This window comes from Cibotium barometz, chromosome 38 (assembly GCF_041138505.1).
Source record: "Cibotium barometz isolate CiBa-2024 chromosome 38, ASM4113850v1, whole genome shotgun sequence".
Lineage (NCBI taxonomy): Eukaryota > Viridiplantae > Streptophyta > Polypodiopsida > Cyatheales > Cibotiaceae > Cibotium > Cibotium barometz.
The window spans coordinates 18,296,517-18,319,871 of record NC_141083.1 but is presented as its reverse complement, the minus strand read 5'-3'; positions in this window follow the sequence as shown (position 1 = coordinate 18,319,871).

The window sequence follows — 23,355 nt, the reverse complement described above, 5'->3', positions numbered from 1 at the left end:
TCCAACACAAACCAACAATTCACAATGCCCTCACCATGGCATTTGCATAAGCATTTGTTAACCACAATCAAGGCATTTGCAATTGCATTCCAACAATCCCTTTCACATCATATTGACAAATGCATGCTTCCAAAACTTATGCTCTCTTATGCCCATGTCTAAAACATAGCATTGGCATGGCTATGTATAGCATCCATAGTGTCCATATGGCATCAAGATGAGCATGAGGGACTCCAAAAACATTGCATAAGCTTGCTATTCCATCAATGGCATGCCAAATGAGACATAATGAAGAAAATCCCCCAAAATGTGATCTATGAATTGGCCAAGCTCATGTGGAATCAATTCCTTTCACCATTGCCATCAATAATGCATGGAGAAGCAATATTGGCATGTGAATGGTCAAGCTTTAATGGTTAATTTCTGAAAATTAGGGGAGTTTTAATGTGTCCAACCCTAATCCATTCCCAAGCTCCACCAAATGCTTCAAACTTGCAAGGGATTGATCAAACCACTCACCAATGTCATCCGGAAAGCTTCAATGGTAGAAAATGTTGAAGAAGCCTCTTGTTGAAGAAAAACGTGGCCCCTTTTTGCTCCCTGATTTGCAGCCATTAAAGACCTCCCATGTGCAAAGAAGATGGCTTGAAATAAGCTTCAAACAATGGCTAAGCTTCATAGCTTGGAGGAGGCATGGAAGAGGCGACGAAATCAACGAAATTCAGCCACGAAATTCAGCGTGGAAGTGAAAAATCAGCCCCATTGCTAGTCTCCATGCTCATTGAGAGAAGAAATCACCATAATATGATGCTTGCAGCCATCTATGTTGAGTAGAACTTGGCAATGAAAGCTCAACTTTCAGCCATGGAGAAAGGTTCACAAGCTCCCAAATCTTGAGAAAAAATTACAAGAAAGAGGCTCAAATGAAAGATCTCAAGAAGCTCTACAAAAGCCCTAAGGTTTGGCATCAAAACGGGTAGAGGAAGAGCATCCCATGGCTATGGAAAGCTTGAGGAAGAAGAAGATGATTACTAAATGTGATTAGCAGAAAAGTTAATTGCAATTAGTCACTTGCCCTAAGTTTTGGCCCTACTGCCCCAAATTTTTGGTCCAGAGGCCCAAAATTTGGTCCAAAAATGGCAAAATTGGCCAAAATCACTCAAAATTCAAGCAATTTCCATGAAATGCTCACCATCTCCATGAGATTAATCAAGATTAGAGAAGATTTGTCAAGAATCACTCAAGGATTACAAGAAAATGAGAAAAAAAATAAAAGAAACTCAAATTTTCAAGCAAATTTTCCCAACAACCCATGCATGCCCATGATCAAAATCAAGAGCTCTGATACCAATTGGAATGAAGGGATGTAATGCATGAAAAATATGAGTAATCACCATGTAAACATGATGCCTAAGTGTGTTTAGTCTCTCACCAAGAGAATGGAAATAGCCTTCCACAAGCCAAGAGAGAAGCCATGAGCTCCAAGAAACATAAATTTCCATTTCTAAAAATGATCATCAAAAGTTACAACCATGGTCCAAGTCCCCTCTTTTATACATGGACTTGTCCCATTATTAACCCTATTGAATAAAGTTCCTACTTTATTACAATCACCCATCCCATTCCAAGCATTATCTCCACAATGTGGCTTCATTAGCCCTTTGTTCTTTGATACATGTTTGTAGCATTGTATATCCACTTGTTTCTTCATCCTATAGTGCAAGTACCCACACCATGATTTTATCCCACACAACCTCCCTTTGTTCTTTGATACATGTTTGTAGCATTGTATATCCACTTGTTTCTTCATCCTATAGTGCAAGTACCCACACCATGACTTTATCCCACACAACCTCCCTCCAAGTAGTTACTTTGGTTTCACTTTTTGTGATGTGATAGTCACCTAAGTCATAGCATAGATGTGGACTATTGCTTTGAGCCTCATTGCCACCAAGTTTGGCCATGCTCAGTTGGATGAGCCTCTGCACATGTTTCCAACTTTAGCTACCTCTAGATCCTAGTTCCATTGGCATATTTCACTTTCTCCCTTTTTGTTCACCTTTGAAGTTGATGGCCTAATCATCCTAGCCAAACTTTGTTTGCCATTTTAGTTCCCATGGCTTCTTGGCTTGCATGGATTTGTCGTTGAACTTCTTGATGATCAAGCTCAAACTCTCTTCTACATCTTAGGATTCCATGAACCCTTGAGTGCATAATGTTATTACATACTCTGAAGATTACGCCAGGTTTCCCCTCAGCTCGTAAGCTTGTACCACCCAAGCTTTAAAGTTCACATGCTTCCTAAGGATCTCAAGACACCTCCAGCTGTATCATCAAGCGGTGTTAAGTGCCACTTTTTTAAGCCTTACCTTGTCTAGTGTTTAAGAACACCTTCTTGTATACCAAGACACTATGGTTTCTAGGTCCCTTATCCCTCCTTGATTGACGCACTACGATCCCAAGTCAAACTTGGCTAATCTTGTAGCTTCATGTCATCAGGGGTCTTTGTCCATGTACCTCGTCCATCCACTGCTCGAGTAGGTGGAACATTTCCAAAAAGGCTACATCCACGTGCATGCCCCCGTTGAGGTTCTACAATGACCTCCAAAAAACTTTGGAAACTCCAAAAAAATAACCATATATTTGGGTTCTCCTCAAAAAATTGAGCAACTTTCATATGTAGCATGTCCCCAAATTTTGCCATTTGGACCTATGTCTTGAGGTGGCAACCCACCACCTGATGTCGTCTAAGCATGTACGTCTAGTGGTTCAAAATCTTGACCATGTTTTGTAATCACTTTAACTATTCATGTACACACTCAAGTGACATTATTTTTTCCAAATTGCTTCGTTTGACCTCCAAAATCTAATTGCCTGATTTTTCCTTGTCGGCGAATCATTTCCATAATTGACGTAAGGCGGAGTGGTCAATTTTTCCACCCCGGCTTGTATTATCAACCAAGACCTACTCCCCTTATAGTTTCCCATAGTGCAACTCAACACACCCCACAGGCACCACCGCCCACAAGCTAGAAATTCCATTGCACCACCGGCGACTATTGGTCCACCATAAAAAAAACTACTGACAGGCCGGACTCCAAATTTTTTCTCTAATACCAAGTGTTGTGTGGCAAGTTTGAAGGCCCTTTGAAAAACATCTTGAGGCCCCCAACCCGAGACTTAGAGAAAAGTGCACGGGCCAGGTGCAAGGCCCATCTGGGTTTACCTTTGAAGTGTTGTGGAAGTGTGTTGAGATGAGATGTGTTGCCCACATCAAGTCACCTTGGCTTGGTTCTAAGTGAGAATCCATCATGAGGACCACCTAAGTCTTTGCTTATGCCCCAATTTCCCCAATGGACCCTAACCGATTCTCCTTTGTAGGTGCAGTTCACTTTGTATATCAGGTCGATGGCCCATTGTTGGCCTTCCTGGGAGGTCACCCATCTCGTTGTCAATGACCGAGAAATGGCTCGGCCCACGTTCGTCGGTCCACTTTCTATCCTTGGCTGCTTGCATCACCTTGTGGGGGGGAGGCACTCCCAAACTGAGGCTAGCTCACCTCAAACAACCCGATGGGCATAACGTTCATATCACATGTTTCATACTGCCATTCTTCATGGAGAATGCTAAGTATGAAAATATATGATTCAGCCCCTAGTGGAGTTTCATATGTAGCCTTAAATTTGGGGCCTGTGGGAGTTGGGACAGTGGACTCTATACTATGTAGATACATTAAGGCTGAAACTTGAAACTTGAAAGTAGAATCCTAGGCCCTTGGTGGCCTAGAGGTTGGCCCTAAACTTTGAAGATAAAAAACTTGAAACTTTGAAAGTTGATACTTGAAACACAAGAGAGGAAAATTCATTAAACTTCAAAGTTTACATAGATGATCACAAACATTGTACATCATAAACCAAGAGACAAAATTCACACCACAACTTTAAACTTCACACCACTACATAGATGAATCATGCCATGAGCCATGACTCCTTTGTCACATCATTCTGCTTCCTCCTCATCATCTTCTTCCTCCACATGAGAGGGAGATGAAGCATCCTCATCATCATCTATCTCATCATCACCTTGCTATGTGCGGTGGAAACTTCCACTTCTACTACATTTCTGCCTCCCAATCCCTTATCTGGCTTGAGTGTATTTGGCTACGGGACTAATGGGCCCAATGAAATCAATCCCCCATTTCTCGAATGGGTGCAAGGACACGATAGCATTCAGGGGTGTGTTGTCTTTAAAGTGGGTGATTGCCTTCATCACACCAATTGACGTATTCTACTGCGTCAGCCATTAAGGTAGGCCACCATAACCCAACTGTGAGGACTTTGCATGCAGTGATATCTATTGCAGGGTCAACAGTGGAAGGAATTGAGGCTGGAGAAAAATGTTCTACACACTCTCTCTAACATACCAATACTTTAAGGATGGAGCTGATGTTCTTGGAGATGATGGCATGCATGTATTTAAGGAGGTGGAACATGAGGCTGACTTCGTGTAGGTGGCCATCGATGTGGTGCCATCGCTGTCCGACATGATGTCGGTCCCCATCCAATGGATTTGGAACCAGGGTGTTTCTAGTTGGGGGGATGGGGTCGGAGCCTACGATGAGGGTGGAGGCACCATCGCCGAAGAGGATGAGATTGTCGAGGTGGGTGTCGTTTGCTAGGCCCCGGGAGTGGGAGATGCGTCTTGGCTTTCGACCTGGCCTCACTTGCGAGACTACCGTCCTTAAGAAGTGTGCTCCTTTAAGCACCCACATACCAAATTTTAAAAGCATGATGTTGTAGCCAAATTAGCCTTCATATAAATTTAAAAAAAAGGCTCTCAAGGGCGACAGAGGGCTCTAATGCCTCACCCTTTTATTTATTTATTTGAAGACATAAAATTTCAGCATGATCTTGTCTAGAGCTTCTAGAGAATGGCCATCACAATATCATTTAGCGCAACACCTTGCTCTTTCAATACATTAAAAAATGATGCACCGGAGCCCTTTGAGCATCCATGTGCACGTGGATGCTCAGAGGGCTCTAGTGAGCCATTAAAAAAAAAGGGAATATCTACTACTTCTAGAGCATGGCCAATATGTACAAAATCATTTAGCATCAAACCTTGAAGCTCTTTCACACACACACACACACACACAAAAGCCCAACATAATACCACTAAGCAATGTGTAACACAATATTATTTAGCATCTCAAGTAAATTAAAAGAAAGCTCACTAGAGCCCTATGAGCATCTATGCATGCAAATCCTTAGAGGACTCTAGTGAGCCTTTTTAAAAAACATTTGAGGATGTATACAACCATAAACGGCATGACCAACCTCATATCAATTAGCATGACCTTGAATCTCTCTATCTCATACACACATAAGCCCAACAAAATAACACTCAACAATGCTTAACACGATACCATTTAGCATTAAAATACCTTTTTTTATACATAAAAAATTACTAAAGCCCTTTGAGCATTAGTGTGTGTGTGTGTGGATGCTCATAGAGCAGGTAGTTGTCAGTGGCGTCCTTGTCCTAATAGAGGAAACAAAAGGAAGAGAACACAAAAAGATAAAGAAAGTATCCACTGCAGCTCTCTCACACAAAAAATACATAGTTGTGAATGAATAATGTGTGAATTCCCATACACCAGGCACATAGTAGGTGAAAACCACCTAACCCTGACACGCCGGCTCTATAATAAACTGCATCATTCCTATGGCTCTGACATCCCTAGCGATGCTGAACAAGACGTGGTTGTCTGGCCGTCAACACTTGGCACACTCGGTGGGTCGGATTCCCAATCCCACAACTCGAACCCACAATCAAGATATCCGACAACTCGAACCCACAATCAAGATCATGCCAATGTTGTACACATAATATGAATCTAGTGCAAGTATAGTGCAACCACTTCATGGCAACATGCCAGGGTGGGGAACCCATCAGATACAAGGCCATCCATTCATGATCATACAAAATGAAAACATAAAACCAAGTGGTCACAAGTATGTCCATACTCCACTAGCACGGAGTAGACACGGGGTAGGCATAACCCTAGCCATAAAAAAGATATGTCGATGAATCTCTAGCATCTTCTACATGCTGATGTATCCCAAATTATGAAGAATGCACAAGGATTGATTTGAAAAATGTAGGAGAACTCATGCCTACAAGAGAGAGCCGAGGACAGTCAGCTTGGGAGTGTTGTATGTTCAATATTCAAAAGCTTGCTTGCTAGTATGGGATTCATAATGCATCATATTTTAGGGAGAAGTTGCGGAACCTATAATCGTTGTTGGTTGATTTGAACCAGTTGGTTCAAGAGGATAGTTCTTGCCCTGACATTGAGATAGCTATTGATTGGTTATCACATCAGGTTGCAACATTTCATGAGAATCAATATGTGAGATATAAGCTTATGGCTCGAATGGATGCCCTAATGGATTCTAATTGTCAGTCACATATGTTCTTTGCTCGTTTGCAGCAAAAGCATGCACGTGAGAATATTGTCAAGATGCAAGATAGGTAAGAATTATTGATTACTAATCCTACTTGTGTTCTAGATGTGTGTATGGATTTTTATCACCATTTTTGGGTCCACAGAGGAGGTCATATCTCATGTTGTCATTGCAACTAGAGAGTCTTTGTTTCACTTGGTTTGTCACCAAGTATTAGATGTTTTTGCAAATGAATTGGAAAGAGATATTTCTCCGGATGAGGTGGAAAATGTGTTGAAGCATTTTCCTAAAGTGAAAAATCCGGGATGGGAAGGGCTCCCCCATGAGCTTTTCACAAAGTATGTTGATGATTTGAAGGTCCCTCTCGCTTCTATTTTTTAGGAGGTGTGGAATACATGTATCATGCCTGCAAGTTGGAAGATTAGGCTTGTACATGTATTTCCTAAAGTTTCATCCCCATTTAATCTATGTCAATGGAGAAGACCAATCACATTGATGGGGGCCATGTATAAGATATTTACAAAGGTCTTAGCCAACAGGTTGCATCGATTTCTTTCTACTTTGATTCATCCAAGGCAATATGGATTTATTAAAGGTCAAAATATTTTGGATAATATACTGAATGTACAAAACGAAATTAATTATGCAAGGGCTTCGAGAGGCAAGAGGTGGTTATGATTCAATTGGATATTGAAAAGGCTTATGATCATGTTAGTTGGTCTTTTCTTTCTCACAGCTTATGTGGGCTATGGGATTTGACTCTCACATGTCTTCATTGATTTATACTATTAGCCAACATGCAATGGCTAGGCTTATGATTAATGGTGGGATGACTAATCCCATTCATTTGACAAGATCAGTTAGGCAAGGATGCCCACCACTTAGCCCCTCGGGGGATTTAGCTAAAAATATGTAAGCATACCATGTGAGTTCAAATGAAGGGGTTTTTTAATTCAAAATTTTATGGTAAATTTACACAAAAATACATTTACAGAAGGGTTTTTTTAAATCGATTTTGGGAAAAAAAAACATAAGTCCATAAAGAAAAAGGGGTCATTTTATTCCTGAAAAATGGGTTTTTTAAATACTCCTTGAATGCATGTGATATGTTGGGTTTCTCAGCAGTACACCCCCCGAGCTTAGCCCTCTCTTGTTTGCAATTGTTACACATCCAATCTTATCTCAACAATATAAGCTAGTGGAGGATGGTGAAGTTGTAGTGATTACTCTTCCAAGAGAAGAGTAGATGGTCAGATAGGCATTGGTAGATGATTCTTTCATGTTCCTTAAGGCTTAAAGAGATAATGTCGAGAAGGCTATGGCTGTTTGGGATACTTTTGGTCTTGCTTCAGGGTTATACATTAATATGCAGAAATCTACTCTGATAAGCTATACCGAGAGTGATTTGCTTGGTTTGGGATGGAATGGATAGGTCAAACAAAGGGGATGCATCACACGCCACTTGGGCTATCCGATTCCAATCGGAGTTGATGTTGATTCACAGGCTTTGTTGGCATAGATTCTGCAAAGATAAATGATAAGTTTGTGTATTGAAAATCTTAGGATTGGCCTATGTATGTTTGGCGCAAAGTCACATAGTCCATTATGATTAGCATGATATCTTTTTTCTTACCTTTATTGACATGAACAAGAAAATCTTTGCATCAGATACAATAGCTAATTAGATTTATGCTATGGAAAAGAGCAAGAAATAAGCTAGGGTAGGCGTGGATTTCTTGGGAACATGTTACTACTTCGAAGAGGAGTGGAGGGGAAGCCCTATTAGATGTCGGATCACATATGATCGCTAGGAGATGGCCTTTATTCCAAGATATATGTGTATCTCAAGAGCCATGGGTGGTAATGGCTAAGTTCCTCATAGAGGAGGTCACACTTATGCATGGTAATACCAGGATTGATGGTACATGGTGGGATGTAGTGAATGGTTCCCAACAACAGGTTTGAGTGGTGGCTTCACCTCTCCTTTCTCATTTGATGATCTCATGGAAGGAGGTGTTGGCACAGTTGGTTAGAGAGAGACCACGTAATAGTGTTTTTGAGCGTTTGTTGATGGAGGTGATCCTGGGATGCGCAAGAGATAAGACGGTCAATCAGTGTAGAGGCTACAACCCTAGGTATGATTTTGAAAATATTGAGTGAAGCGAGCCCCATGTGTTTTTTATTGTTGTACTTGGTGCACATGCACCTCTTCTTGGAGCTGATGGCGGCTCAAATAAATCATCTCGAGAGAGCAAAAAAAACTCTCCCTTGAAGTGAATGGGGAGGTGAAGCTTGCTCCAGTGGCTCAAGGGTGGCAAGGTCACATGGAGGCAAGGGTGTGATCACATGAGTAATCAGGTTGGGTTGGAGTGAGGCCAAGGGCTGTAGGTTATCTCAAGCTTTTTCTTCTTTGGATGGAGGTTCAGGTTGAGTTTTTCAATGAAGAGGTGGAGCTTTTTAGGGTAGATTATGTCAAGGCCAAGGTAGCAACGGTGGCGGTTCATCGTCGATGGCTTATCAATCACGAGAAAAAGAAAGGTCATGAGAAAAAGAAAGGCCTACAAAATGCTGCAGCAATGGTATAAGTGCTTGGACAAAAAGAGAACATCATCAAAGATCCAAAAGGGTAGGCATAAAAACCTTTGGGAAAAGGTTAGATAGTTTATAAGAATTTTATGAGCCATTAAATCAAGAACAAGATTAAGGGCTAGAGTCCTTTTTCAAAAACCACCCCTCTTCTTGCAACAGTACCTTTCTCAATTCTCAATCACTCAAAGATCAACCCTAATCAGCTGGCTGTTGAGATATCGAGCTCGTCTAGTGAGGCGGTGGACACTGATGACCCACCTGGGGGATAGGCCCCACACTTACACCACTGGCATGGTTGGTGAGATCTTCGGTGATATGCGGCCAGTGGGATGACAGGCTGTGTGACAGCCATTCTACATTAGGGCCAAAAACGACTAGAAAAGGGCTGTTTGTTAATCTAAGGATTAAGAAATTATCCAATTGTGAATTGACACGTATACAAAAGTATGGCATTCTTGTCTCCTCTAAATGTCTTCTTTTAACGGTTCTATTTTAGTGGCAAACGGCTAAAACGGCTTAATTTAGACGTTTACGATGGCTAACATTAAAGTTTGGGTCCAAAATAGTGACATCTTGTTCCATTTTATATTTCAAAAAATCAAGCAGGAAGATACAAAATCTTCTCTTTTCAGGCTCTGAAAACAACACTATTAATGACAAATCACCAAATTTTTTCAAACGTCTACTTTCCACCTTCCCTCCATTTTGGTATGGCTCATTCCCTTTTCCACCTTCCCTCCATTTTGGCATATGGCTTATTCTCCTTTCTTTGCATTTTCAAAAGACTCACTATTTTTCTCTCATCTGTGAGCTTCTATGGCGTCCTCACGTCGTCCTTCTCATAATATAACTTCTTGTGATTTTCATAACACCAGAGAGGATGGTGTTTGGAAACCCATGTCTTTTCGTGTGAATGATTGGGTAACAATGCTTCCCTCTTGTAAAGGTGTCCACAGGGTGAAAAGAACCAAGCAAAATGAAGTGAAATCCCATTGGAAAGGTCGTGTTCTTGCCTTCAAAGTGACCGACAATGGCTGGCTTGCAAAAGTTCAACATGTCTACATGGCCAAAGACATGGTGTTGAACTTGGATGAACATCCAATTCTCCATTCTTACTGTAATTTAACAAAACTTTGTCTATTTGATACAACACAATATTTCTCCTTCTGATATATTTGTTGTTTGTTTAATTTTAGTTATCTTTCCATCAACAGCTGTGGAGTGGTAGCCTGTTGAGAGCTTAAGTGGCACATTCAAAGCAATTCACAAGGGGATTGCAGATGTAATGTATGCAGACAAACCACCTTCATTTTACAAATAAGTGGATATATTTGTGTATTTTGCAGAATACAGGGTTCCATCAAGAGAAGGTGTTCATGGAGAACTATATGACATACCTATTCCCACATTAATGTCACTCGAATGGGAAGTTCCTGATCCAAATACCATAACAAGCTTCAAATCCAAAATCAAAGATGATATTCTTAAAGCTATGTCTCCTGGAAGGATTTCAAGAAGGATAAAAATTCAATGGTACTTGCTTATACATGTCTTTGTGGCATGTTTCAATACAATGGAATTGGAGAGGACAAGAACGATGTGGCTTAATAGAAGACTATCTACGACTGATCTGGACACTGTACTTGGAGAAGGATGGAGTACCAAGGAAACTTTTCATATTGGCGACAATATCAGTTGTAGAGTAAGCCCAAATTCTATGTCTATCTCATACCAACTATGTCATCAATCCCTAGTTTTGGGCTATGACTATAGGAGATGGAAAAGCAAGCTTGGTAGTTGGGTCCCTTTGGATTCTGAAGAGAATTGTCCAGAGTTTGAATTTAACATCATAGTCCATCCATTCACAGATCCTAGGAACCTTATAGTAACATCAAACTGGAGACTACAACATGTAAGAGAGTCGCTTGAGTTTCTGGACGAAACATCACTTGAATATAGATTCAAAGTAGATGATATTGTTGTCAGTACAAGGATGGAGAGTGTAACCTCATGCATCACATGTCTTCCCCCAAAAAAAGTTGTATTTGAGCCACTTGCAAGGGCAAGTTTGTAAAGTTGAAAAGGATTTCTCCAATAATGTAATCAATATATTCTGCTAAATTTCATCTTGACTTCTTCTTCACAAAAACGGTCAACATATTGTTCGCAACACAAAACAAGGTTTAACAGTTGAATATCAAATTGTTGATACTGAATTTAAGTACAGAATATAGTCCCAAAAAGGGTGTGTTCATATGGACAAAATGAACAAAACAAAAGCCAATTTGTGGAATCACTCAACAAAATCAACTTTTCTTTTGGCATGGGATGACCCTGGATCTTTAGAGAATCTTTCTCTCTTCTGTTTGCTTCGATTAAATTTGGCTGATTGAGGTTCAAGTTCCGGTGTTTTAAGCTCTTGAGGTGTTGGAAAGGAAGACTTTGCAGTGGATTCCTCAGCTGGTGGTAAGTTGGGCTCTTCTCTGAGATCTTTAGGTGTTGGCGAGGGAGATTTGGCAGTGGGGTCTGGTTTTGGAGAAGGTTCTTTGGAGGTTGGCTTTGGAGACTTGGCAGTCTTCTTGGGGAACATGAAAAAGAAATTGAATGGAGAGCCAACATTTGCCCTCTTACTTTCTTTGTTGGATGAACGACGCTTCTGAATTTTAAATTTCACTGGTGAGTGAAACGAAAGACCTTTAGTAGCACTCTTCGCTTTGACAGGGGTCTTCTCTTTGATTGGGGTTTTCTCTTTGACAGGGGTCTTCTCTTTGATAGGAGTCTTCCCTTGAGTTGGTGAAGAGCTCTTCTCTTTTGGCAGGAGGGCTAGGGCTCTTCTCTTTAGCAGGAGGGCTAGGGCTCTTCTCTGTAGCCTGAGGGCTCTTCCCTTTAGAATGGGTCTTCTCTTTAGTAGTGCTCTTTTTTCCCTTGGAAGATCTGCTCTTAGTAGGGCTCTTCTTTCTTTCCTTCTTCTCTTTGGCAGAGGTCTTTTTCTTTTTGGATGAGCCATCCTTGACATGGCTTTTCTTCTCCTCCTTTTTTCTTTTCTTTGAAGTTGTACCCTTGGCTCCTTTATTAGGTGGAAAGGGGGAATCAGGATCAACTGGATTGATAGATCTTTCCAAAACCATAGACACTGCCTCGGGGGGGTCACTATATGTAAAATATCCCTATCGCGTGCGTTCAAGGCCTATATTTTAAATCCCTTATTTGTGAATTTTTTAATCTATATAATATCCCCTTTTCTTTATGAATCTGTAAATTTTTTTGAAAAATTTTTAAATCATACCCTTATGTAAATATATTTCTGTAAGTTTCATAAATTAAAATTATGCTTCTGTTGAACACACGTGATATTCACATTTTTTTGTGAGTGACCCTCCCGAGGACACTGCCTTCTCCCTTACCTAACTTACCCAAGAATCTGGATATTCGTGCAACTAAGGCAAAAGAAAATGATAAAATTTCTTAATATGAGAAAGTTACTAAATGTATTGACCCAATCAATCACAATGCTATTATTACATGAACTTACAGTAAGTGTTGTCATTCTAAATCTTGACTCAAGATATCTCCAAGCATTTGCAAGCACCATCCATGCACAAGATGTTGAGTCTTTTTGCAAAGGAACTTCCTGATTGTAGTACTTAAAATCTTCAAGTTTGTAGTCTTCATAGGTGGAACCTAGAAAACTCAAGATAAGTTTGGCAGCACTGCAAGCATAAAATATTGAGGGTCAACCAAACAATTGAAAACTTACAAAATATTGCTCTAGAACATAAACCATGGTAAAGTTGATTCTTACATTTTGCTTCTTCCATGAATGGATGCTAAAGAATTCATAAAGATTACATCTCTATCCAATAGATTGAAGATAATAAGACTCCAATGGCCTCTGTGATAAGATGAATATTGCAATTAGTTGTGAATATTGTAATGATGGACAAAAGATAATTGAGTGTGAGTCTTACACTTCAACATAAGGGTATACAAATGTCAGCATATCAAAGTTTTTTAGAAAACTTGCAAGATCCCCTTGCCTATTGAAAAGGCACTGTATAACAAGGGGATTAAGAATGGTCACTTGCATAGCCATTGAGTTAGGAAGATCCCTCATAAGACATCTGGAGACATAAACAAAACATATCAACAAAATATGGAATCTGAGAAATTCATCAAGAAAGCAAAAGGAAATCCACACAAACCTGAGACAGATAAAGAGGACTGTGTCACATATCTCAATATTGTGATTCACAAGCATACTTGTGTCTTCAGGGGCAATGTCACAATAAACCTCATCCTCTCCATGCATGGAGACATCTACTACCATTTGACCTGTTACATTCTGATAAAGTTCTGAATTGGATGCATTAAGAATTTCAGCTTGCTGAGAAAGAATGGCATCCTCTGTAATCTTCTCCTGCTCTCTCTCTTTCTCCACTTCTTCTTTAATATCCTGAGCTTTTCTTGTACTATAAGTATGCGAAATATCTTCAATAACAACTGATTGTCTGGGTTGTCTTGCTAGAGGAATATTTAGAATTTCAAAAGCCCTCATATCTTGACTTGGAATGGGTTCCAAAGCTTTGTTAAACTTGTATCTAAGTCTAGACACAAGCACAAAATCTTTTCTTATGAGAGTGATCCTATGAGCAAGTGCAGCAGCAATGTATCCCTTGAAGTTCTGCCACATATACCTTCAAATTTAATATTTGTTCATCTGCACAAATAGTAGATAGAAGAGACATGCATGCTGAAATCTGTGCTTCTAGTTTCAATAGTAAAACTACTAATTTTTTCTTTGTAAATTATAACTACCCTTGTAAAGTGGCCGACATTGAAGGCACCTTCCCAATGAAACATTTTCTCCTTTTTTCCATCTAATAAGCTTTCTTTCTAGCCAGTTGATTCTTCTTTACATAACGTTTTCACTATGCCTAAGAGGCCATGAATTCTGTAAATAGTATATGCTTTGGAGTGACTTTGCAAAACTCTATAAACAAATAGTGCTTTTGACCTCGCCCGTGACAACTATGTAGGACCTTTTGACTCTAGTTGATTCTCTTCTTCTTTCTTACACTCCATATCTCAACCTTGTCAGCTCTTATAAACAAAGATATTTAGGCATTACATGACCCATTGACACTTCTCCAATGGTCCAGATTCTATTGCAATGTACTCGGTTTCCCTTGGATAAGTTGTGCCACACGCTCTACAAATTTTACCCATGCGACCACATGTGTTGACTTTTTCAATGGACTTTAGGCTCTCTATCATCTTTCAAATGCTCAGGGGTCACTCGTAAATATGTAAGCATACCACGTGGGTTCAACAGAAGGGATCTTTAAAATCCCTTTTTTACACCTTTTTTACATACATAAGGGTACAATTTAAAGGGGGTATTCACAGATTGAATAGAAAAAAGGTATGTTTTATTCATGACAAATTCACAGATAAGGGCATTTTAAAATAGCCCTTGAACACACATGATATAGAGGGTTTCCTTATGGTGAACCCTCGAGTTCAAACGCAAACACCCGAGCAAAAGATATCCCTAACTCATTGTTTGAGGGGGGATCTTGGTACACCTTATAATATACAGGGCACACTCCTCTTGCAAAATCTCAGGGTGTACCATGCTAAGGTGTACCTTACCTTTCTTCTTGTGGAGTTGTGTAAAATAGCTAGCCACTGCTTGTCAAGAATATCCTCCTTTGACAACGCTCTTGTATCTTGTCCATGCAAGTTGTAAGCCAATACTACTCACTGTAAAAATCCTCTTTCATATAACAAAATCGGATCAATCTTGGAAATTAAATATCAGGTACCTATGGGGCCGATGCATCCTCTCTACAAGATAGCCAAATATTAACAAGATATTAACTATAATCCATGATAGCCATATGTAGATGGCAATGTGACAAACCTAGAATACTCACTTGAAGACTCAGAAGAGTGTGTTGGAGTCCTCATTTGGGTAACAAACAGTATAGTATAACATTAAATTTAGCAAAATACATATAACACACACATAAGATAATGATGATGGAGAGAGAGAGAGAGAGAGAGAGAGAGAGAGAGAGAGAGAGAGAGAGAAGGAGGAGGAGGAGGAGGAGGAGAAGAAGAAGCAAAAGACAAATACCTTGAAAGCCAAATCATTTAAATGAAGATGCAGTCCTAAAGCAGCACTTTCATCCAACTCATTGAAGGAAGTAGGAAACAGAGAAGGTTTACTTTTGTTCAAGGAAGCAACAAATAGAGAACTGCAACATAGGAGCTACCATGAAGTTCTACATGTATATTCTCAAGATGAAGTTGTAACTAATGATGATATCGATGGGGCTCGTTTTGTTTGAGTTGACAAATTTTATTACCTTGAGAGCTTTATTAAGTACCCAAAAAATTTGCAACTCCATTCAATGATGATATCATTTTTGTTTCAATTAACAAATTTTATTATTATGAGAGCTTCCCATGGAGCTTTTAAACCACCTATTAAGTACCAAAAAAAGTTGTGTAGCACTCTCCTACTATAACATATAATGGTCGGTCCATAGTGTGTACTTGACTACATGAGCTCGCGCTATAACTATGCCATAATTCTAGTACTCCAAAGTGGTTGTCACACAACTCTCATCCACTGGAAGCATATCAAGCATAATCTCAACAACTATGCCAATGAAATAAGGGGAAAAGCTATCACCCAGGTAGGTCTCTATAAGAATATGGCACAGCAGAAAGAGATAGCAAGACAAAGCACAATAGACAATGCAATAAATACACAATGGAGAGAATTTAAAATTCTGATTATACCAAAGACGTACAAGTGATGGTGATGTCCACGCGTGCGCTCTCAAGTAGAGCTTAGATGGCAATTTAGACAGACTTTAGATGGAGTATGTACGAAGTGTAGAAGGGGGTGGATACTCACAAGCATTGGATTCCTTAGCTCATGGCAACCATGTCCATATATAGTAATGTAGGCGGTGTGGTAGATGCGTATACAACGAGGGCGGTTACACTACATAGACACGATCACCGTCCACGTACTAAGAATGTGGCCCATTGACCACCGACCACTGCCCACTAATGATGGACCTGGTATCCGAGGGAATATTCTTCCATCTAGGGCGATGCCCCCAACCCCAGCTACACTCGTATCCCTTACCATCTCCTAACCATCATCAATGTTCACAATAATGACCCCATCAGCGTCTAAGCCAGGGTTCCCACTAAAGACATATGCACCATGGCTACTCCTCATAATGGGGGCCTAACAAATGTGCATTATACATCAAAGTGAGATACATGCTAAGAGGTGGGCATTAAGTGTATACTAACAGTCTCATCAATGTCTGTGGCACTAGTTGAGCTCGATATCTCCACACTCTCCCCCCCTCAAGATCAACTCCACACATTGCACTCCAAGTAAGCTCCTAAACTTGAGCTAAACCTATGTAGCTTCTCTGTGCCAAGTGCCTTAGTGAAGATGTCATCCACCACCTGATTCTCTGTGTTGATCTACATCACCTACTAGAACCTTCTCTCTCACAAAGTGATAATGCACCTCATTATGCTTCGTTATAGCATGAGATACTTGGTTATTGGCTACTCGTGTGCTACTCATGTTGTCACAATAAATGATACCCCTATCTTGGGGGGTTCACCTCAAAAAAATTTAGTGTACCACGTGCGATCAAAAGGAGGGGTATTTTAATTCAAATTTTGGATTTTAACAGGATTACAATAACAGGAGGGGTATTTTAATTCAACTTCCAAAAAAATTCGTTAGTTCATAAGTAAAGAGGGGTGGTTTTATTGGGGGGGGAATTTTAGTTAAGGGGTTTTTTAAATTCCCCTTGAACACATGTGATACATATGATTTTTTAGAAGTGCACCCCCCAAGATCCCTATCCACATGGGCTCACCCTTATCACCAAGTAGCTTTCTACTAAAATCGAGATACCTCACAAAAGTTGCCATAGCAGCACCCTTGTTCTCTGCCTCTATACCGACAAAGTAATTGTCAATTGTTTCTTGCTACTCTAACTCACAGTAGCACTCCCAAATGCAAAAATAAAGCCACTATAGTAGATCTTCTATCTGTGCAGTACTAGCCTAATCAGCATCTATGTAACCGTATAATTGTATCTCTATAGAAAAGTCCACAATCAACTGTGGACTTTATGTATGTGCTGAGAATCCGTCTAGCCACATCTAAGGGTGGCTTCCTAGGAGCCTACATAAACTAACTCACAAAGCTAATAACATAGCTCAAGTCTGGTCCAGTAATGGTCATATAATTCAAGCTACCCACTATGTGCCTCTACATAGTGGGGTGCTCCAAAAACTTACATGTATCTATGGAAAGCTTTTTCTATTCTAATGGTACCAAAATAGGCTTACATCCTGTCATTCCATACTTGGACAATATGTCCAAGTCATATTGCCATTGTAATAACAAAATGCCATGAGGTAATCTAACCACCTCTATGCCCATGAAATATCGTAGCTCACCCAAATCCTTTAGCTTTAAAATCCTCCAAAACATAATGTATAGCATCACTATCACTAGTGATAACCAAGTCATCCACATAAATAACTAATAGCATGATCCCTCTATCTATCTTTTTCACATAAAGTGAAAAAATTTGCATTGGATATCTGAAATCCAAAGGTAACAAGATGCTCCCCGATCTTGTTTGAACATGCTCTGGGTGCATGTTTCAAGCTATATAAGGCTTTACATAACCTGCACACAAAATTTGGGTGTGCATCTCGTAACCTAGTTGTTGTATCATGTATACTTCTTCTTGAAAATCACCATGCAAGAAAGCATTCTTTATATCTGATCTGATGTAAAAACCAACCCTTCGTAGCTGTAGCAATGAAGCTCTCATAGTTACTATTCAACTGAGCTAAATATCTCCTCATAGTCAATGCCATATGTCTGGCCATAGCCCTTGGAAGCCAATCTTGCTTTACATGCTCACCAATCCATTTGAATTATGCTTGATCTTATACACCCACTTACATCTAATTACCTTCATTTCCTTAGGCAAAGGCACTAGCTTCTATGTTGCATTTGTATCCAAGGCTACCAGCGCCTTATTCATGGCATCTTTCCATTTTTTATTTCCAAGTACCTACTCAAAACAAGTGGACTCCGATTCTTGTATTACTTTAACCATTGAAGCAAATGATCGGATGTATATCCATCATTTCTCAACCTGCAACAATAGTATATCTTCTATCTTGTTCTCTTATCTATAACCATAAACTAAAGAGATAACAATATATACTATAAAGGAAATTACTCTCCTACTATAACATTGGTCCATAGTGTGAAATCGACTGTATGAGTTGGCGCTATAAGTATGCCATACTCTAGTAAGCCAAATGTGACTGTCCCACAGTGTGTCCTCCCCTGGTGACATATCAACCATAATCTCACCAACCATGCGAGTGGAACAAGTGTGGAAGATATCACCCATGCATATCATCAATGTCTGCAGAGTACTAGATGAGCTTGATATCTCAACGAGATCATGGGTTGAAAGGGACATCCAAGATGATGAATGTTATGAGTTACTAAGGCGATTCAGAAGAGACAAAAACTTGAGATAGGATAAGCTTTTGTTAGAGTTCTTCTTGGAATTTTGGGATGAGTTGAAGGCCCTAGTGTTTCCTTCTTGGTTAATAAAGGGTCTAAGCATAAACATTTTGAGGGAAAGTATCAAAGAGGGAATAATCAAGACAATCCCAAAGCAAGTTGCATATGAACCCTTTGCTGACTAGAGGCCAATAACTATGCTTAAAGTGGAGTACAAGATTTTGGCCAAGGTGGTTATACTTAGGATTATCCCCTCACCTACAAAAGATTTTATCTCCTAGGAAATGTGAATTTGTCACAAGAGCATATCTTCATGATATCCTTATAAATAAGAAAGGAGATAACCTTAATGTTCTGCTCTAATGCTCCAATGGCATTGAAATAGGCTTACAACAACTTATCATATTAAATTTGGATAACATGTCTAAGCCATATTACCTTTGACAAACAAAATGCCATCAGATGATCTCACTACCTCTATACCAAGAAAATTCCAAAGCTCACCTAAATCTTTCATCTTGAACTTCACCTTCAAAAGAATCCTCACATTATATATGTTAGCATCACTATCACCGGTGATAATCAAGTTATCCACATAAATGACTAATAGCATGATGCCTCTATCTGTATTTTCCATATACAGTGAAAAATCTACATTTAATATCTAAAATCCAATGGTAATAAGATACTTCTTGATCTTGTTTGACCATACTCTAGGTGCCTGGTTCAAGCCATACAAGGCTTTGCATAACTTGCACACAAAATCTAGATGTGCATCGACCTGATAATCTGGCGGTTGCATCATGTAAACTTCTTCTCACAAATCATCATGCAAGAACGTATTCTTTACATTCATTTGATGTAAATACCAACTCTTCATAGACATGTCAATGATAGCCCTCACGATGCCATTCTTATAACTGGACTAAATGTCTCCTCGTAGTTAATGCCATATTTCTGTGCATAACCCTTGGCAATAAGCATCTTGCCTTATACCTATTCACAGATCCATCTAAGTTATGCTTGACCACGTACACCCACTTATATACAATTATCTTCTTAGCCTTAGGCAAATACACTAAGGATAATTGTAATGCCATATGTCTATGTATAACCAGTCTTGCCTTATACGTGTTTATAGATCTATCCAAGTTATGCTTGACCTTGTACACCTACTTACATCCAATTTCCTTCTTATCCTTATGTAAATGCACTAATTCCCATGCCTTCTTATTCTCGGGCAAAGACACTAATTACCATGTCACATTTATATCCCCGATGCTACTAGCTCCTCATCCATGGGAACTTCCCATTTTCGATTTCTAAGTGCCTGCTCAAAATAAGTGGGCTCTATCTCTTGTATTTCTTTAACCATATAAGCATAGTTACGGGTTGTATATACATCATATCTCAACTTATCAATGGAGTATCTAGCCCGAGTAGATCTACATACACCTAGATCAGTGTTCGGTGAACTCAATGGAGTATCTAACCCGAGTAGATCTACATACACCTAGATCACTGCTGGGTGAACTCAAAATAGCTCTGGTTCTCTATGCAAAAGGAGTAACCACCACTGACAGAATACCAAGCTCCACATCAACAAGGCTCTACTCAAAGCCACTACAGTCACCATCCACATAAGAGTGACATGCTTATAAATCAGGGACAAAAGGTTGATCTACCTTTTCCATCCCTTTGTGTGTATAATACATGTGTACCAACACCTATAGTACCACGAGACTATGAATCTACATTTCTTGTATCTATCCTTAGCTTGCCTAACCATGGCTAAAACTGGATCCATTGCCAGAGGACTCGCCAGAGGACTCTCCATGTCTATTAAGCACTTGTGATTATTACTCTACATGTGGGACAACATCATTACTTCCTACATCTATATCTTCATCAGTGGCCTTAACATACTACCTACTCATCTCAAAGGCAACATCTCTGCTTACTCGCATCTCACGAGTGGTAGGGTTATAATATTTATAACCTTTCTACTCCAAAGCATAACCAATGAAGATACACTTCTCTATACTTGGATCCAACTTTGGTTCTCACTTCACCACGAATATACATATATGCAATACATGCAAACACTTTCAAGTGAGACACATCTAGTTTTATGCCTATAAACTTCTATTCAGGTGTCATACCATAAACAGTAATGGGGTTCCTATTTAAAATGTAATTAGCAATTGCTACTACTTTAGTTGGTATATTCTATTCATATCAAGGCATAAGAAACTTTTGTAATGTGCCTGTTTTTCCTTTCTGCAACACCATTCTGTTGCATGCAAAGTGTACCTGCATGTGAATTGCCTCTTAATTTCGTTCTTAAGAAATCATTGAACTCATTGGAGAAATATTCTTACTCGCCATTTGATGTTAGGCATTTGATCTGGATATCTTTTCCTTCTTGACCAAGGATTTAAAGCTCTGAAAGTGAGCAAACACCTCACTTTTCTCCTTCATGAAGAAAACCCACACTTTACTAGTGTGGATTAATAAATGTAACATAGTAGCTATAACTTGTAATTGTTGTAGTCTTGGTCAGTCCCCATATATCAGAGTGTATAACATCCAATGGTCTTACACTAGCATCCTTTTCTAATTGTGGGAAAGCATGTTTAACCTACTTCCCAAGTTGGAATGCTTCACATAAGTGTGCATAGTACCATCAATCTTTAGTAAACCTGTAGTAATATTTTGAGCCTGCATATACTTCATCCACCATTGTATATTCACATGATCAATGTACTTATGTCATATGTCAATATTTGTAATGAATTATTTCCTATGTACAAACATGGTTGCCTTCACCTCATGCATATTAACATTCAAAGTAAACATCCTACCATTTTTGCTATCCTTTGCAACCAAGTGACATTGATTTTTGAAGACTTCCACAAAGCACCATTGAGGATTGAATCTCACTTGTAGACTCTGCTCAACCATCTATCCACCAACAGAAACCAGGTTCTTTGAATATTAGAAACATGAAGTACATCTACCAAGTACTTCATTTTGCCATCTTACATAGACAATGCAACATGCATAATGGGATGTGCAATATCATTACTTGCTTTTATATACCATGGTTTTTATATTTTTTACATATTTTCAAACCATGATTAGTTATGTTGTTAAAGGCATTAAAATCCACATGCCAAATATCTCTCGATCCTAACACATCTCTTATTATGTGAAACTAAGTATATGCTACATCACAAATACTTGTTCACTTCTATCATCACCCTATTACTTGATGATGCATAGTTGCCTTGCTGCAACTTTTCACTTTTGATATCATTTTTCTTTTTATAGCAGTCCTTTGTAATGTGCCTTGTTTTCCACAACAAATCATACTACAGAATCACACTCCATGCTATTTGTATTTTGATTCCTTTGCCAATCACCTAGGCCTCTCTAGCTCCCCCTTTCTCTATAGTGGTCTCTTCTACCTGTTTGTACAACATTAGATTCATATTGTTTTGTTGTCCATGATTTATGTTTCCAAAATGGCCCACACCTTGATCTCTAGATGATGATTTGTCTATACCTCTATATGTATCTGAGTAAAAGGCATGTACCTCAATCTCTAAATGATGATTTGTCTCTACCTCTTCTTGTGTCTAAGTAGAAGGCCTGCTCATGTGAATTTCTGGGATGAACTCCTCACAATATTCATCTCCTCATAGATGAGGAGAGCAATTAGTTCATTAAAGTCAAGAAAGTTCTCTCGAACTCCAATGGAGGTTTGAACTTGATTGTCCATTCAAGGTCGCCATTACCATATCACTGTCATCTACTGGTGATCTAATGAAAGAAGAGCATTAGTAAGCCCTTTAACCTTCATTGAGTAATCATTTATACTACTTAGCTTCCCTCTGGTCACATGATGCAACTCATGTTTTTAGCTACATATTTCGAGCTTGAGTGTTCATATTATACATCTTCAGCAAGGTATCCCAAGCCTCCAAGTAGGAATTTATGCATCCTGCCTTTCTAGCTCTTTAATGACATGCTTTATATGCTTGTACCTATTGTGTTTTGAGATTTTCTTCACTAATCCCCAGCTCCTTTTCATCACTTGGATGAAATCCCAATAATCTTTTTTCCATAAGGAAATTGGTCATCCTAAACTTCCATGCTTGGAAGTTAATTCTTGTCGAGCTTCTTGCTCATAATATGGAATAGACTATCAGACATGATTACTTGTAGCAACTTACCAAATAGTTCTTGTAAATACTTTTACACTTACAACGAACTTGCAATCTCTAATAGAGTGGTATTGTATACTTGTTATACTATATTTGTAAATGGAACAGTCATACAAACATACATTCACTAAATAACTTATAAAGCTCTGATTCTCTATACACTCTATTCTACAACCAAATTTTTGCTGCAACTTTGCTTCGAAGGGAGATTGGGCATACATAGTCAAAATCGATGCTTTAAAACAGAGTGCTTATGAAAACTTGCAAAGCTAAAATGGCACTCGAAACTCCCCAAAACATGCAAATTTTACAATTAACTAAGTTAACTACACACAATAGAGTCTTGTTTCTTCACCAACAAGGATGCCTTGATCTGAGATAGTGACTTTTTTGTCTGCTTATAGCTCTCTCATCACAACTATCCAATGGTGTTGCTCCAAAATCAAAGAGGAAAAGAGAT